A 14,663-nucleotide genomic window follows, 5' to 3' on the forward strand; every position below is an offset into this window, starting at 1 on the left:
ATTACGAGATGATACCGATCACTTGAAATTTTAAACACGGATCGCGATCATTATACATCATAACTGTTCCCAGTGCTTACTAAGTACACGCTGCGTTATTCCTCTCCACTACGTTCTACCCGCCTATCGGTGTGGATCTTAGGAATGGTTCGGCTCTTCCCAATCGACCAATCAATCCGCAACTGCTCATTGCCTCCGATCGATATTGCTAAAATTGAATTATCCAATTGAAGTTCCGATCACATCTCTGGAATAACAGTAAAAAAATGCTTAATAAGAAATTTGTATCCCCCCCCGCCCCTGCCTCAAATCCTCTTCTCTACACGGCCCACCGACAGTCGATGTTGAGCAAAAAATATGTACACGTATGTGTGTGTATATTTTTCTATGCATGTATGTGTTGTTTGAGATGTGCGCTTCGGCGACGTCGAAAATATCGACTCCACGTTTTTCGTGCCTCTTTATTCTTGCACTGGTCTTCCACGGAGAACGTCTTTCGCGAAACCGTATCGATCTCTGTACCGTTACGAATAAATCGCGCACGTGAAGATCGACCCCCCCCCCCCCCGACAGCGTCCATCTCCTTCGCTTCGATTCGCTCTTTTAATCGAGTGAAGATAGTATAATAGGGTGTTAATTTCGGTATCGCATATATTAAGCCGTTCTTTTTTTCTTTTGAGTTAAAAGCTTAACTGTTCTGGAGAATCGTAATTTCATATCGGAAAAGCTAAAAAAAAATACTCAATAAATTTGTAATATTAATAATCTTCAAATATTTAGAGATGTTTGATAATGCAATTATCTCGTACCTTAATAGCGACAAATTCATTCCAAATCTTTATTGAAACACTATCGATAGACATAATGAGTAAAGAGTTATAAAGAAAGATATTTTTTAATAGTTGTAAGGTTTATGGTTAAACCGTTAGAATCTAACATTCGTGTTATTTAGAAACAATAATTATTTTTCACGAGGATAAAATGCAAATTCCCTTCCTTTATATCGTATATTTCATCGTATACGATTTTTGAAAAATATTTGCATTTAAAATATCTAATTTTACATGAATACACACGGATATTTTCAGTCAGCCATAATAAAACGTTATAACAAAATATTTGTAATAAATTTCATATTATTTAAAATAATGGCAATAGTAAGCTTATCGATAACAAACTTTAAGACTGTTATTTTAATCTTTTTAAAATAAAAAAAAAATTAATCATTCGATTATTAAAATGATTTATCACATTTATTTTATTCAATATTGTATTTCATTGCATATTTTGTACGAAACAGTACATAAAATTTCAAATTAGTAACCTTCTCTGCAAACATACTGATATCTTTAATTCGTCGATTGAGTATTATCGAGATACAAAAGGGTTTATTTTGACCAATGTTTTATAGTACACCGTAACTGTTAAAATAACATTGGATCGTTCGGCTTTTTTCCCCCATATAATTATTTGTAACATTTAACATAAGAAGCAATAAGATTTTTCTCCTCCCGCTTCAAAAACGAAACTCATTGAGCCCAGCTGCGTCTCTCTTTGGGTGGGTCCTCCTTGGATTTCGCAACACCCCGTTGAAGTATGCACTAATTGGTGCGGGCGCGTACTGATACATCGGGAGAACGGAAAGACTGAAAGGAATAAATGTGTAAGTGAGTTATATGTGTTCGCGTACGTGCGTGAGTGTGTATCTATTCGAAATGGACAGTCAACCAGAAAGTAAAAAGGGAAGAAGATAGCGATGGAATTGAAGATGAGAGACGAAAGCTATATGATGAAGAGGAGAAGGGGAGGAGAGGAGCGGGGGCTGTTGTGATTGTTTTGGTGGTGGTGACGGTGACGGTGACGATGACGATGATGGTGATGGTGGTGGTGGTGAAGTTAGTAGTGGTAGCATCAGGATCAGCAGCGGCCAGTGCGGCTAAAGAAAAATTCCGAGGCGAACTACACGGCGGCTCGTTAAAATGCTTCTGGGGGTTTTGGACGCGAGGACTCTGCGGTTAATTGATGATTAGCGATTAAAACGAAACGATTCCTACATTGGAGATCCGTAACCCTCCTCCATCCTTAACTGCAAACTACTCTCGCAGCTTTTCGGTCGCTCCTCTCTCGTGCCTGTATGTGAAAAGAGACGACTGCCGCGCGTAAGAAACAAAGAGCGTGTAATGCGCTCCATAACGCTTTATCGCCGTTGATTTAGAAATGCGCCAGATTCGTGGCTCAAAATTCTGAACCTTTCTTTCATTCATCAGTTCTTTATTTATTTTTCACTCTTGTTTGATCGGTTTGTTTTTGATTCTGGTAAGTTTGAAGAAGAACAGCGAGAGCGCGCGAACAAGATATACTGTGACGTATATTGAAACGAGAGGGAGGGAGGGAGAGAAAGAGAGAGAGAGAGAGAGAGAGAGAGAGAGAGAGAGAGACAGACAGACAGACAGAAAGAGGGCAGGAAGAGTTAAGTCAGAGTTTGTGAATGAGCTTGTATGAGAGATATATGTTATGTTATGTAATTATATATTTTTATATACATGTATTAAAGGACAGAGGGAGAAAAATAGAAAGCTAGACTAATCAACTAATAGAGATCTTGCAACAAGTATTAAGCACTGGTCGTTCTATACGAGTGATAAATTTCATATATTCAATTTCATTCCAAATTATAATACTTATATTTTATATAATTTATATTCCATATTATAAGATATAAACTATTATAAAAAAAAATCGTCATTTCTAGTCCTTCATTTGTCGAGATGGTGTGCATTATTTTTCATTTTTATTAATTGGCTTTCATGCACTGTTGACAGAAATAACGGTTTTCAAAATTAAGGCATTCCTATGAAAATATCTATATGAAGTAGGATTATATGAATATAGCACTGTAGAAATAAATATTTATGGTCGTTTAAATTGACTATTTTTTCTACATATATGCAGTAGTTTGATATTTTATAGGTAATTTATACTTAAATATTTTGGAAATAATTGTTTTTTTGTATATGATAGCTTCTAGTGATTAATTTCGCAAGATTACATTCGCTGATTTATGATTTAAAAAACGTGTCATCTATAATTGAAGGTATCAGGTTTAAATTTCATTTCAAGCTTAAGCATAGATAATTTAAATTCAAATAAATGGTAATTTATTTTATATTTTAATTATCATGAAAATTATACCTATTATGTATTTACTTTAATTATTATTATCTTAATTGATTTAGTATTTATTGATGTTTACGAAAAATACAACGTGTTTTATACTTGAATATATTAATAATTAATTTTTTTTTTTTTTTTTTAAGCAATAATAATTAATATATATCTTATACATATTAATATATTTCAAATAAATTAAATAAATTAAATCAAATTAATTAATGAATATGAATTATATTTTCCAATAATTAAAATAAATAGAAATTAATTAGTAGTTACTTTTAGCAATGATAGTTGTATTTATCAGCTGGAAGTAATTACTATAAAATATGTTAGAAAGAATAATTAATTCTTATAATCAACTGTGCTTGATTTTGAAATACAATGTTTCTTTTAATTTTGAATATTTCTTTGAACGACAGTTAAATAAAAATATTATAACTCTTGTGAGTATACTTTTGAATAATGTGTAACTTAAATTTTTGTAAGTAATTTAACTGACACCTGCGAGTACAATTTATGATAGTCACTATCTACCTTAAAATATAAAATTTCCAATTCTGCTAATTAACCGATCAAATATAAATTATATTGACATTCTAATATGGAGAAGTTGAAAATGTTTACTGTTTAAAGTATTACTGGAATATTTTTCTCCCTTTCATATTTACATACTTTCATCTATGATCAATAATATGCCTTTCAAAGACACGTCACGATACTTTTAAAATTAATATTTTTAAAAAGCAGAAAATTAATACCGAACTACAGAATGCGATGTTTAAAGTATTATAATTGTGTAAAAACGTTTAAATTAGTTAATTTAAGTTTTCAGTGATCAACTAAAAAATAATATGCTGCATTTAAATTTCAATTGACATGATTAATAGTATTCATAATTTGTCATGAATTTTAACGACACGAGACAATTTATTGATAATGATGGCAATTAAATTGAATTGAATATTTTAATAATAATAAAAGTCAATTATAATAAGATAATAATAAATATTTTAATAATATAAAAATTGTTAAAGGACAAGAAATAATATTATGAAAATTTCAAATGACAACATTTTAATATAATGAAGGTTAATTTAGATGTTTTGTTAGTAAATACAAACGCACACGCATTTTAATGAGCTTAAGCGGTAAAGTAACGCATGAAAATAATTATTTAACAGAGTTAAGGGAGTCTCGTCTCGTGTTTATTGTTAATGATACTAGTATTTATAAACTTTAATCAAGAGTGCACATATAAAATAGAATCAAAGTAAGAATTAAAGAATGAGTAGAGGATAAAAAAATCACTAATCGGAATTTCTGTTTCTACGTATATCTGTGAATGTGTACATGATTGCACTCTTGTATACTACTAATTATCGTAATTGAATAAAAAAAGGAAGCGGGACTAAATGTAGAGGTTGAAGATAAAAGGATTCAATCAGAAATGATGTAATGTGGAAATGACTTCTATTAGTTCATAAGAATTGTATTCGAGTGTCTATGAGACTATGAAGAAATATTTATAGAAATGTTAAGATTAAATTTTGAAAGTTATATTGGTGATTAAAATTACTTTTCAACATTATTAATTAAATGCTTACAGTCAATTCGAATATTTCAGATAACGATTATAAAGTGTGAGATTGTTACTTAAAACATTACAATTGGATTTATAGAACAAGAAATTATTTCTATTATACATAAGCGAGCAAATAATAGTTGATACTGATGTATACGAGAAAATGAATAATTATTGATTGAGTAACACATATATATATATATATATATATATATATATATATATATATATAGAGAGAGAGAGAGAGAGAGAGAGAGAGAGAGAGAGAGAGAGAGCGATATAGAGAGAGGTATAGAGTGAGTGAGAGAGATAGAGAACGAAAGAGAGGGAGAGTGAGTGAGAGAGATAGAGAGTGAGTGAGTGAGTGAGTGAGTGAGTGAGTGAGATGGTGCGTATGATGGAAGAGTGACGATGTATACTCGTGCGCAGTTACTTTGACTGTTATCTCACCGTTGGTAATGTAATCGCACGTGGTTCTTGTTTAAAGGGAAATAAAGCAAGTCGATCGACGAGCAATTAAACTCAATATTTGGAGATTGGATCAGGCCACATGTGCCTCTCGTAAATTTGTAGCGAAAGTTGCGTTACCAGAGATAAGTATTTCCGGCGGTAATACTTGCGATTATTATAAGCAACTACCGAGGCTCATCTTCATGATATAGTACGTAGCTCTTTGTCCCGCTCTGTCGCTCGCGTCTTTTTCTCCAGTTTTGCAAAAGACCAAACTGATCTTGTTTGATACGTCCTATTGCATTACTTCTTTATTCCGCTGTTTTATGAATAACCGTTACGACCGAGCAGGACTTTAAATCTCGTAGATAAAGTACATATCTACTAGCTGCAGTTCTTCGTAATTTCAAACGGTTTTTTCTTCCGACAATCTACCGTGAATAAACGATTGCTTCTCGAGAGAACGTTGTAACAATTATTTCATGTTTGTTATAAAGAATCGTGCGAATCGAATTAATAGTATCGGCAATTGTTAAATATTCTTTTATAAATTAATGAAGGACAGTATACTTATGACGTGCATCCTCGATAATATATGCTTATGTATTTGAGACGCCATGAATTATTGAGAATAATTTGTGATATGTAATGAAAATTCGGCCTATATATAATGATTATTTGAATCGCGTATTATGAAATAATTAATGATATTCTTTGATTGATGTTATTGTGGAGCGAGTGTCTTTGTAAGAACTGGCTAAATGCTTGCCAGTACAAGATATAGTTCAACCAATATAGTAGATATAGTACAAGCCAGTTCAACAGTATAAGATCGAGATTTGGCAGAAAATACTTGGAAATAAAAGTTTAGTAGAAGAAAGCTCGGAGGGATTCAAGTGGGAATAGATTAAACGAGTTTAGCCGTAAAGTGTAATTTTCTCAAGCAATCTCGATGCACACATGGTTCTATCTATTTCATTATCGGCGATCCAGCGAAGTCTTGACCTAAATGTTGGGCGCATGTCGCCTGCTCATTTTCTCCCATCGTCTTTTTTCCTTCGACCTCGCAGAATTCGCTCGCTCCCCAAAGAGAACGAACGAATGCTCATGCTCCGGCAGAGAAATTCCCAATCGTCGTATCCCGAACGGTCCCACGACGATGTCTTCCGTTTGACGCTCGTTAATTCATCAAACTTTTTCTCTCTCATCGTCCGTTTCTCTCCCTCCCTCCCCCTCTCACTCGACGTATCTTCCCTACCACCGGACTCCGTCGTCGCCGTCGCCGTCACCGCTGCCGCCGCCGCCGCCGCCGCGTGTCGTGCACTTGGAATGCAGCGCCGCTACGTTGTTCCGAGAACATTTCCTCACGTAAGAACGAAATTTGAATTAACGAAGAGAGCGTAAGCGCTGCGCCCGGAGATTGGTTACTGTGGCTGAATTCAATTACGCGTACTTCGAAAGAGGCGCTGCCACTGTAGTCTTGGCCAAAGAAATTAAGATTCTTTTGATGCCTGCAGATAGTCAGTCAGCATGGGAGTTCTTATATCGTGTAAAAGTTAGCATAGTCTCGGTAAAGACTTCATTTGTCCTTGTGTATGTTAATTTCATTTTATACCACATCCTTATAGGTGCTTAAACACAAGGGATACGTAACAATTGTTCGTAATCAATGGAAACATCAGTGCTATGGAGGGCAAATTTAAGGCCTCGGTGATCGAGCCCTCCGCCATTGTGTCCCACAGATTTATTTTTTATATTCGTGCGAACTATCGGAATTTATTATTTAATTAATCCTGCCAATGTATTTGCAGAGCCACTCTAAATCTCAAGTCGCACGGGCAAAATTTACTCTCAATATTTCACACAATATCACATAATTTTAATAAATAATGAAGATTTTGTTATTATTTTATTATTATGGTATTTTTTTATGTTTATTTTATATATTATATATATTATATTCATACATATGTAATTGTAATTAAGTTTTTCTGAATCAATTTAATAGGCCTTATTGTTAGTTCTATAAAGCTATGTGTAATAATACCGTTTGTTGTTGGTAGAATAAACTTAGCTTCGGGTCGTAAGAGATGCATTAAGATACGCAGGTGTTAATTTCCTACAAATGATGGAAAATTTACAACCTTATTCCTTATACATTACGGCGTTACTTTGAAGATATTTATTAAAGTTTACTATGCATTCCTAGTTTCGCGACGTAAAGCTCGATGTAAGTATTTTCACGTACATCGGTGCGACAAAACATATGCGTTGTAAGGGTTAAAAGTTAAAATGTTCCTTAACCAATCGCCATAAATATAAGCAGGGGATTTTAAAAATAATTTAAATATTAATATTGCCTAGTTACAACAATATATTACAAAATATAATTAGATAGTAATAAACGAAGCAAGTCAAATGATACTTGGGTTAAATATTGCACATACATAACGCTAAAGTAGTTAACTCATTATATAAACTTTTAACTTTATTTTGACAAATGTCCGCGTGGCTAGCGCTCGGGATAAAAATTATTAACGTTATTGCAAATTGAATCCCCATAAAAATCTGCGGTGATTCACAGTGGGAAAAGTGCACCGAGCAAAGAGACACTTTTGATTTGTAGTTCGTGCGCGGCGAAGCTGCCCCACGGCTTCCCCAGCCCCAGCAGTTTTCCTCGGCAATTCTCCGGCCTCCATTGGCGATTTGAATAATTTCCCGTGGAAGAGGCCACCTTCACATCTTCGTCTCGCTCCGTGGACGTCGTAGTTAACTCGTTACGCTAAGCTGCTCCCAAGCGTGGAATCTGGAATTTAAGCGAAATTTCCGAGGTATTATACGAGTTTCGATATGCCGATGCCTTTGCATACGCAGAGTGAGAATTTTTCGATGAGCGAGAATAAGTGCAAGTGAGTGTAACAGCATGTAGATTCGCCTTGCCACGGAATGCGCGATTTCCTGCTGCGGAATAGCTTTGCGCATTTGAAAAAGGAAAAATTTCTTTTTTATGCGAGGCTGGCTTTCGACGAAATTCCCTTATTTTGTTAATATTAATAGCTCTATTCGCATCCTCCCCCCCCCCCCCCCCCCCCCTGCATTATTTGAAATTTAAACTACACATTTAATGTCTAATCAATAATCTTAACGGCTGCGATCGTAGGTTTTCTTAAAGTTTGCGTGTTTCTTCATCTTATCGTTTTCATGATTTATATAATTAAGACCAATGTATATCAAATTTTATATATTTTATTGGACTTGGTTATATTAAATTTTTATTGGCATATTCAGTCTAACAAATTAAGTAGATCCTATGATTTTTATAAGTAATATTCTCATTTTATATTCGCAAATAGATTTTGTATAGCCAATGGAATGAGTTTTGCTACATCTTACGAATCTTTTTCTCGGCATATTTCCGAGGCTTAATTTTCTTTAGTCCTTAAAAAGTTGAGAATTTTCGATCACCACTACATTCGAATCACACATCGTTCCATCGTACTTAATTTTTCGCTTATATAGAAAAACTCAAATTTTTCTGGTGTAATAACATGCTATCGCTCGGTTATATGAAGCCGTATGATTACGTTTGCATTGAAAATTTTTTCTTTTTCCTCGGGACTTTGAACTTCGAGCTATGGTATACAACCTTTTCTGGCTCATTCGAGCCCAATAATTTTGACATTTAATGGGAATCTCGACACTCCTTGGCAACGTTTTCTTTCAATTTTTTTTCTTTTTCGACTTTGCTTGAATTGTTTAAACCCTAGCATTTTCTCTTCAATATTTTCCACAATTTTTTGTTTTTTTTATTGTTTTTATTTTTTATAATAATATTTGTGGATATAGTTAAGATATATATATATGTAGTTTAATAAATATTATAATAAGGATACAATATAACATTATGAGTTTCTAATTAATACTTTATTCAATATATTATTAATATATATGATATTGTCTTATATTATATACGATAATAAGTATACAGTCTATTCATAACGTTTTAGTTGAATTTTTATGTTGATTGTAAGTCATGGACAATAAGTACAATAAATAAATTAATAATAACGGAATTATACGTTAGAATGTGCAATCTGTTCTTTTTAATTAATTTATTTAGATTTGTCGTGGTGTTTCAAACAATATTTACATTGCCTCATAATTTAATAATTCATACATCATATTTAATATTATTGTCCTAATTCTATACAATTTCATTAAATTTTAAATATTATCATCTTATTTACGTATCCTAATATGTAGAATCTTGACATTAAAGATCAGAAAAATAAATTCAGTGGGAAAAAAGTGCCGCGATTGATAAATATATCAGCTTTCCTCAATTCCATCTCTATTTAGTAGTGTGAAGAACATTCATTATGTAGATTATTCCATTAAAATTTGTACAAAAAATGGTTCAATTCAAATAATTATGGCTCATTTTTTTCATTTTTACAGAAAACTTAAGAGACCGGAAATTGAAAGTAATACCGAAACTCGATTAATCACAGACCTTTAAAACAAAATTTTGATTCTGTTCGTTCGTATCGTACCCAAGGGCTGACTCATTAATTATTATTGCCCATTCCATTTGTGTAAGCACCAAAATAAAAAAATTTTTAACACACATGTCACGGTAAGTATGTCAATACAGATATCAACGCGATTATTGAGGTAAGGTAAAATACAGCTTCCGTTAATCGAAATATGCAATTTCATAATCAGTCAGACTTTTTTTCAGGTAATTTCGTAGCTCCCCAGGCTCAAGGTAAGCGTGCGCTCATACGCACGCTTTCATAGTGCTCGCGTGTGCATGCGTACGTGCGTTTGTGCGTATGTGCGCGCACGCATTTACGTGCGCCACCATCGTCGCTACGCTACATCTTTGCTATATTGATGGAAATTGCGGAACGAATTTAATGCCATGCGAATGGTAAATAAATTCGAGGAAGCACACCATGGGGAGCGGTGACTCGAGGAATTTTGGTAGATTTATAGATTTAATATGTTCTTCAAAACGTTTTTATAGTCGCAAAATTACCTCTATACAGATTCTTAACAATAAAGGATTCGGCAATGTGTACTCTGCGCATCATTTTTCAAAAACGAGTAATTTTAATGACTGTCCTTTCACGTTATGTGTGCCCGAGATTGACCCGCTGATACCAAATAATAATGCACATTTGTTAATGATTAATGCCGCACTCGTCATCCTGTGTTATCCGTAATTTTCACGATTATTTTAGCGATTATGTTCGTTGCTTTTTGCGAGTATATGCCAAAAAAATCGATTCGAAACTACAGAGAAGCGCGCCAAAATCCTTGCCCCGATAATGTTTGTTTTTAAGAAACGATCTGTTTTTGTGATGATAGGTTTATATTAATACAGCCTTTGAAAATAATTTTTTTCTCAAAAGGTAGTATTTTAAATTTCTTGCATACCCTAGTTCTCCTGTTATTTTTATATTATTGATATATTTAACGAATAAATAATTAATTATTGTCCTTACAAGTACGTTATTATAGGCATCCAAAACCGATGAATATAAAATATACGGATAATGACGGGACCATTAAATTCTAGTAAGAAATTGTCGGGATTTGCTTATTTTGAAGTCTTATAACAACGAAGTATTTCACAATTATCATAAAAATTATAAAAATGATGGTTTTGAAGAAACCGGCTCTATACTTTGCAAAGAGATATTAGGTATTGACAATATATAGGCATATAATATAATTTTGTATCTATCTTTATATATATATATATATATATATATATATATGTAGATCAATAATAGATAATAATAATAATTATTATATATGGATACCTTCGACTGAAAAGGAAATATGTATATTTTCTTTCGTGTATTAAGGAATTTTTCACGGTTCATCATAATGAAGCAAAAATACTTTAATTCTGTAATTCAATACGTTATTTCGCAATAATTTTCTTCGAGGCCGGAATAATCGATACGCTTTTATAACGGTACGCGGTTTAAAAGAAAATCATCCTTACCCACCTTAACCTATATTTAAAAAATGCCCTCACCACAATTGTACAATTAATAATTCTAGTTGAGACGCCCAAATTAAAAGGCCACCTTTCCTCAGTGCATTGGTAAACATCGGTTGCATCGCTTAATCGGTAAAATAGACACGCAGGCTCGCGTGGACTCGCTCGGCTTGAGTCGGCATTCGCAAAAGTGCCCGTGCGGTCGTTTCAGAATCTGCTGCAGCACGCCCATTGACTTCGTTCGAGTCTCTCATTAGCCGAGCATCCGCGGCCGAGCTGCACCCGGAAGGCGACAACCAAGTGAAATTAATGCTCACCGCAAATTCGGAGCCTCGGTCGCACGCGAGCCTCGACCGTGTCTCCGGTCAACCCCGAATTCCCGGGCCCGCGAGTCATCCGCTCGCTCCCGTGCGTTTACGCTGCACCTCGTCGTAAAATGGCAGCGCTCCGGGAGTCGGGGGAGTCCCCGTATATCTGTCCCGACCCCTCACCGCCCCCTCCCAACCCGTCGGTCCGGACCTTATCGCACTCCTCAATCTGCCGTCGACGCAGGCTTGATACAACAATAAAATCCCGGGGCGCTCGGGCGCATATTATACGTCCGAGGCGCTAACGAGACTCGCTCGCTATTAAAGAGCCAAGCACCCCGACTGGAAGCCTAGAAAATCCCACATCCCCAGGGATCGCGAGTGTGCGTGCGTGCGGCTCCCTCCTCTCCTCCTCGAAGATAAATAGCCATCGGCCGTTTTACGAAAGCCGGCTCGTATTACGCTGCAGATATGCATCGCTATGCGGCGGGCACGAGGGGGGCTTTAACAGCCCGATTCTAAAAGTCTCTTCCGCGCGTCTGCGCGAATCGCCGCTGAAAGCGGAGAGGCATATATAGAGGCATGTGCAATTCGGCTTTCGTTTAAGAGACTTCGACCTTAAAATCGAATGCGGGATAAGCCTTTTGAAAAGTCCATTCGCGCGGGCATTATGGCGATGCGTGCGATCCTAGTGGCATCGCTTATGAATTATATTATAAAGTGTGCCGCTGCGCGGCCTCTACGCCAGCATTTTGGAATGCCTCTTCGACTATACGCCTCGCCCTGCCTCCTCGCTAACGAACCTTATGCCTTACGCCTCGCGGATAAGGCGTAATTTAACGGGGTTAAAACACTGTGCGCGCTTAAGCGCGTAGGTATATCTTTGACTCGAAAAAAATCGATAGATAAGCACAAATTCACGCGTTTGTGCGTGACGTATGGTAGGGTAGTAGGGGCGATCAAAGGATTTTCATCAACTTAACGGTTGCGCATGAAAATGCCATCTCTCCTATAACAATGACATTATTGTATGTTTAGTTAGTATCTGTAGCATCTCCTCGTTTCCTTTTACCACCATCATTACCGTACTTTTTATAAACATTTAATATCAATATTTTCTCTGACAACTTTATGCCCTTTCATAATATTTATGCACAAGTAATCTACACAAGCATTAACTCGATATTCCTGGTTGTATTTTTTTTTTCCAGCCATTTATTAAAAATTATCGATTAAAAGGCTTGGTGGTAGATAGAGTTTTGATAGTTTTAAAGTTGTCCTTGTTTTATCTATATTACATTAGGTTATGCGAATTTTTAATCTTTTTTTTTTATGGTTAAATTTATATTTCATTTAACTTTAGATTTTCAGTGATATTGTATGCGAAATATTTTTTTTTTTTTTTTTTTTTTAACATTTTCCGATATATAAGCATTTTAATTTGTCGAAAGTTAAATTATCATACACATAGACTTAAATTTATACTTCTAATTATTTCTTTAATAAATAAATCAATTATAATAATTGAAGGTTATAAATAAATTGTCTGTAATCTATTTGATTAATCGTTAAAAATAGACAATAATAAGTTAAATTATAGTCGATTATAAATTTAAATTATGCGAAACTTTTATTTGTAATCTTTAACATTTCAAAGGTTTTACCTATAATTGTGCACAGAAATTTATAAATAATAAAAATTGTATGTTGATTAAATGTTGTATTGACATTTTAACACAGTTGATAATGTTTTTGCATATTTACAACTATTAAAGCCAAATTATCTTTTCATAAGTAGTTTTAGCAAAGGTGGTGGAAGAACATGACGAATAGTTCGCTTAAATAATTAAATGAGATTATAAATATCCAACTCAAAATCGCCGCCTCCACGGCACTATTCACAGGAGCTCGATCGATGCACTAATTGTTAACATTGTTTAGCTAACAAAGAACATCGAAGCGCATTCATAATTTTTAGCAATAGCGATTGAATATTTAAATCTAAGGATATTGTCCAAGTGGCCAATTTATACGGTAATATCCTGGGAACGCGCTCGGCTTATGCCATAACCGTTGTGAAGGAGGTGCATGCTACCGTAGCATACTTACGATTTCTTCTCTTTATGCGACCGGATACTGTGTCAGCAGTAGTCATGATTCTTATACTGACTTACTTTACCGCGTGTCCAAGCTATCTTCAATCCGATATATTACGCATTAAATTTTATATGCGTATTTGGAATCTATCCAATCGAACGTCGAATACAATAGATCTATTGTATTCAAATTGAAAGCTAATCAAAGCTACAATAGTTACTTGAAAATCCAACTCTCTAGATATTCGTGCCTATGCAGGTGATTAAATTTTACGGTGCTTGAGAATTAAAAATTTTTTGTTATCATTTAACGTGCCGTAGGACAGAATGAAGAGTGGAAATACTTTATTAATAAAGCTTTGTCGCCAGCACATTTTATTCGTCAGCGACGGAATCCTTATTTATGCGTAAAAGATTTAGGATTAAAAGAAATACAATCGAAAGGTTTATACTACTGCGGAGCCAGTGTCCAGAATTTTATTACAAAATACCAGGTGGTATAATTCGTGAGCTACCTTTAGCATTATTTATTGCGCAATCTTTCACCAAAGAATTGACGAATGACCGGAGTTTGTTGATTTTTCGAGGTGTGCCAGCAACTTCGTATAGTTTCTTCCTCCGTTTTCCTCTGACCCCCCCCCCCTCCACACCCTCGCCGCTCTCTTTATTTTTATAGCCTATTTGCAAGAATGAGTTGCGAGGATCGGCGGGAGTCAACCTTTGCCCCCATCGCAGTTCCTGAGCACGAGAGTTCGCAAAACTGGTCTGCGGCGATTTACAGCGAGTAGCTCAGGTGCCGAGAGCTTCTATTCTTACATAGCTTGGGACTACTAACTTCCTTCTTCATACAGATGGTCGAGATTTCTATGGAGGCAACTTATGAGAGGATGATCGGGGGAGATGAGTGTGACGATCTCTCTTTTGTACAGGCACTTCCTCGACCTTTCTAATTGACACATCGAGCAATCGATGTGGATTCTCTCTGTTAGAGATCTGCGTAATTGCGATCTTGGCACTTAAAGGAATCTACATTTTTC

The sequence above is a fragment of the Ceratosolen solmsi genome, unplaced genomic scaffold (genome assembly GCF_000503995.2).
Source record: "Ceratosolen solmsi marchali unplaced genomic scaffold, CerSol_1.0 scaffold14, whole genome shotgun sequence".
Lineage (NCBI taxonomy): Eukaryota > Metazoa > Arthropoda > Insecta > Hymenoptera > Agaonidae > Ceratosolen > Ceratosolen solmsi.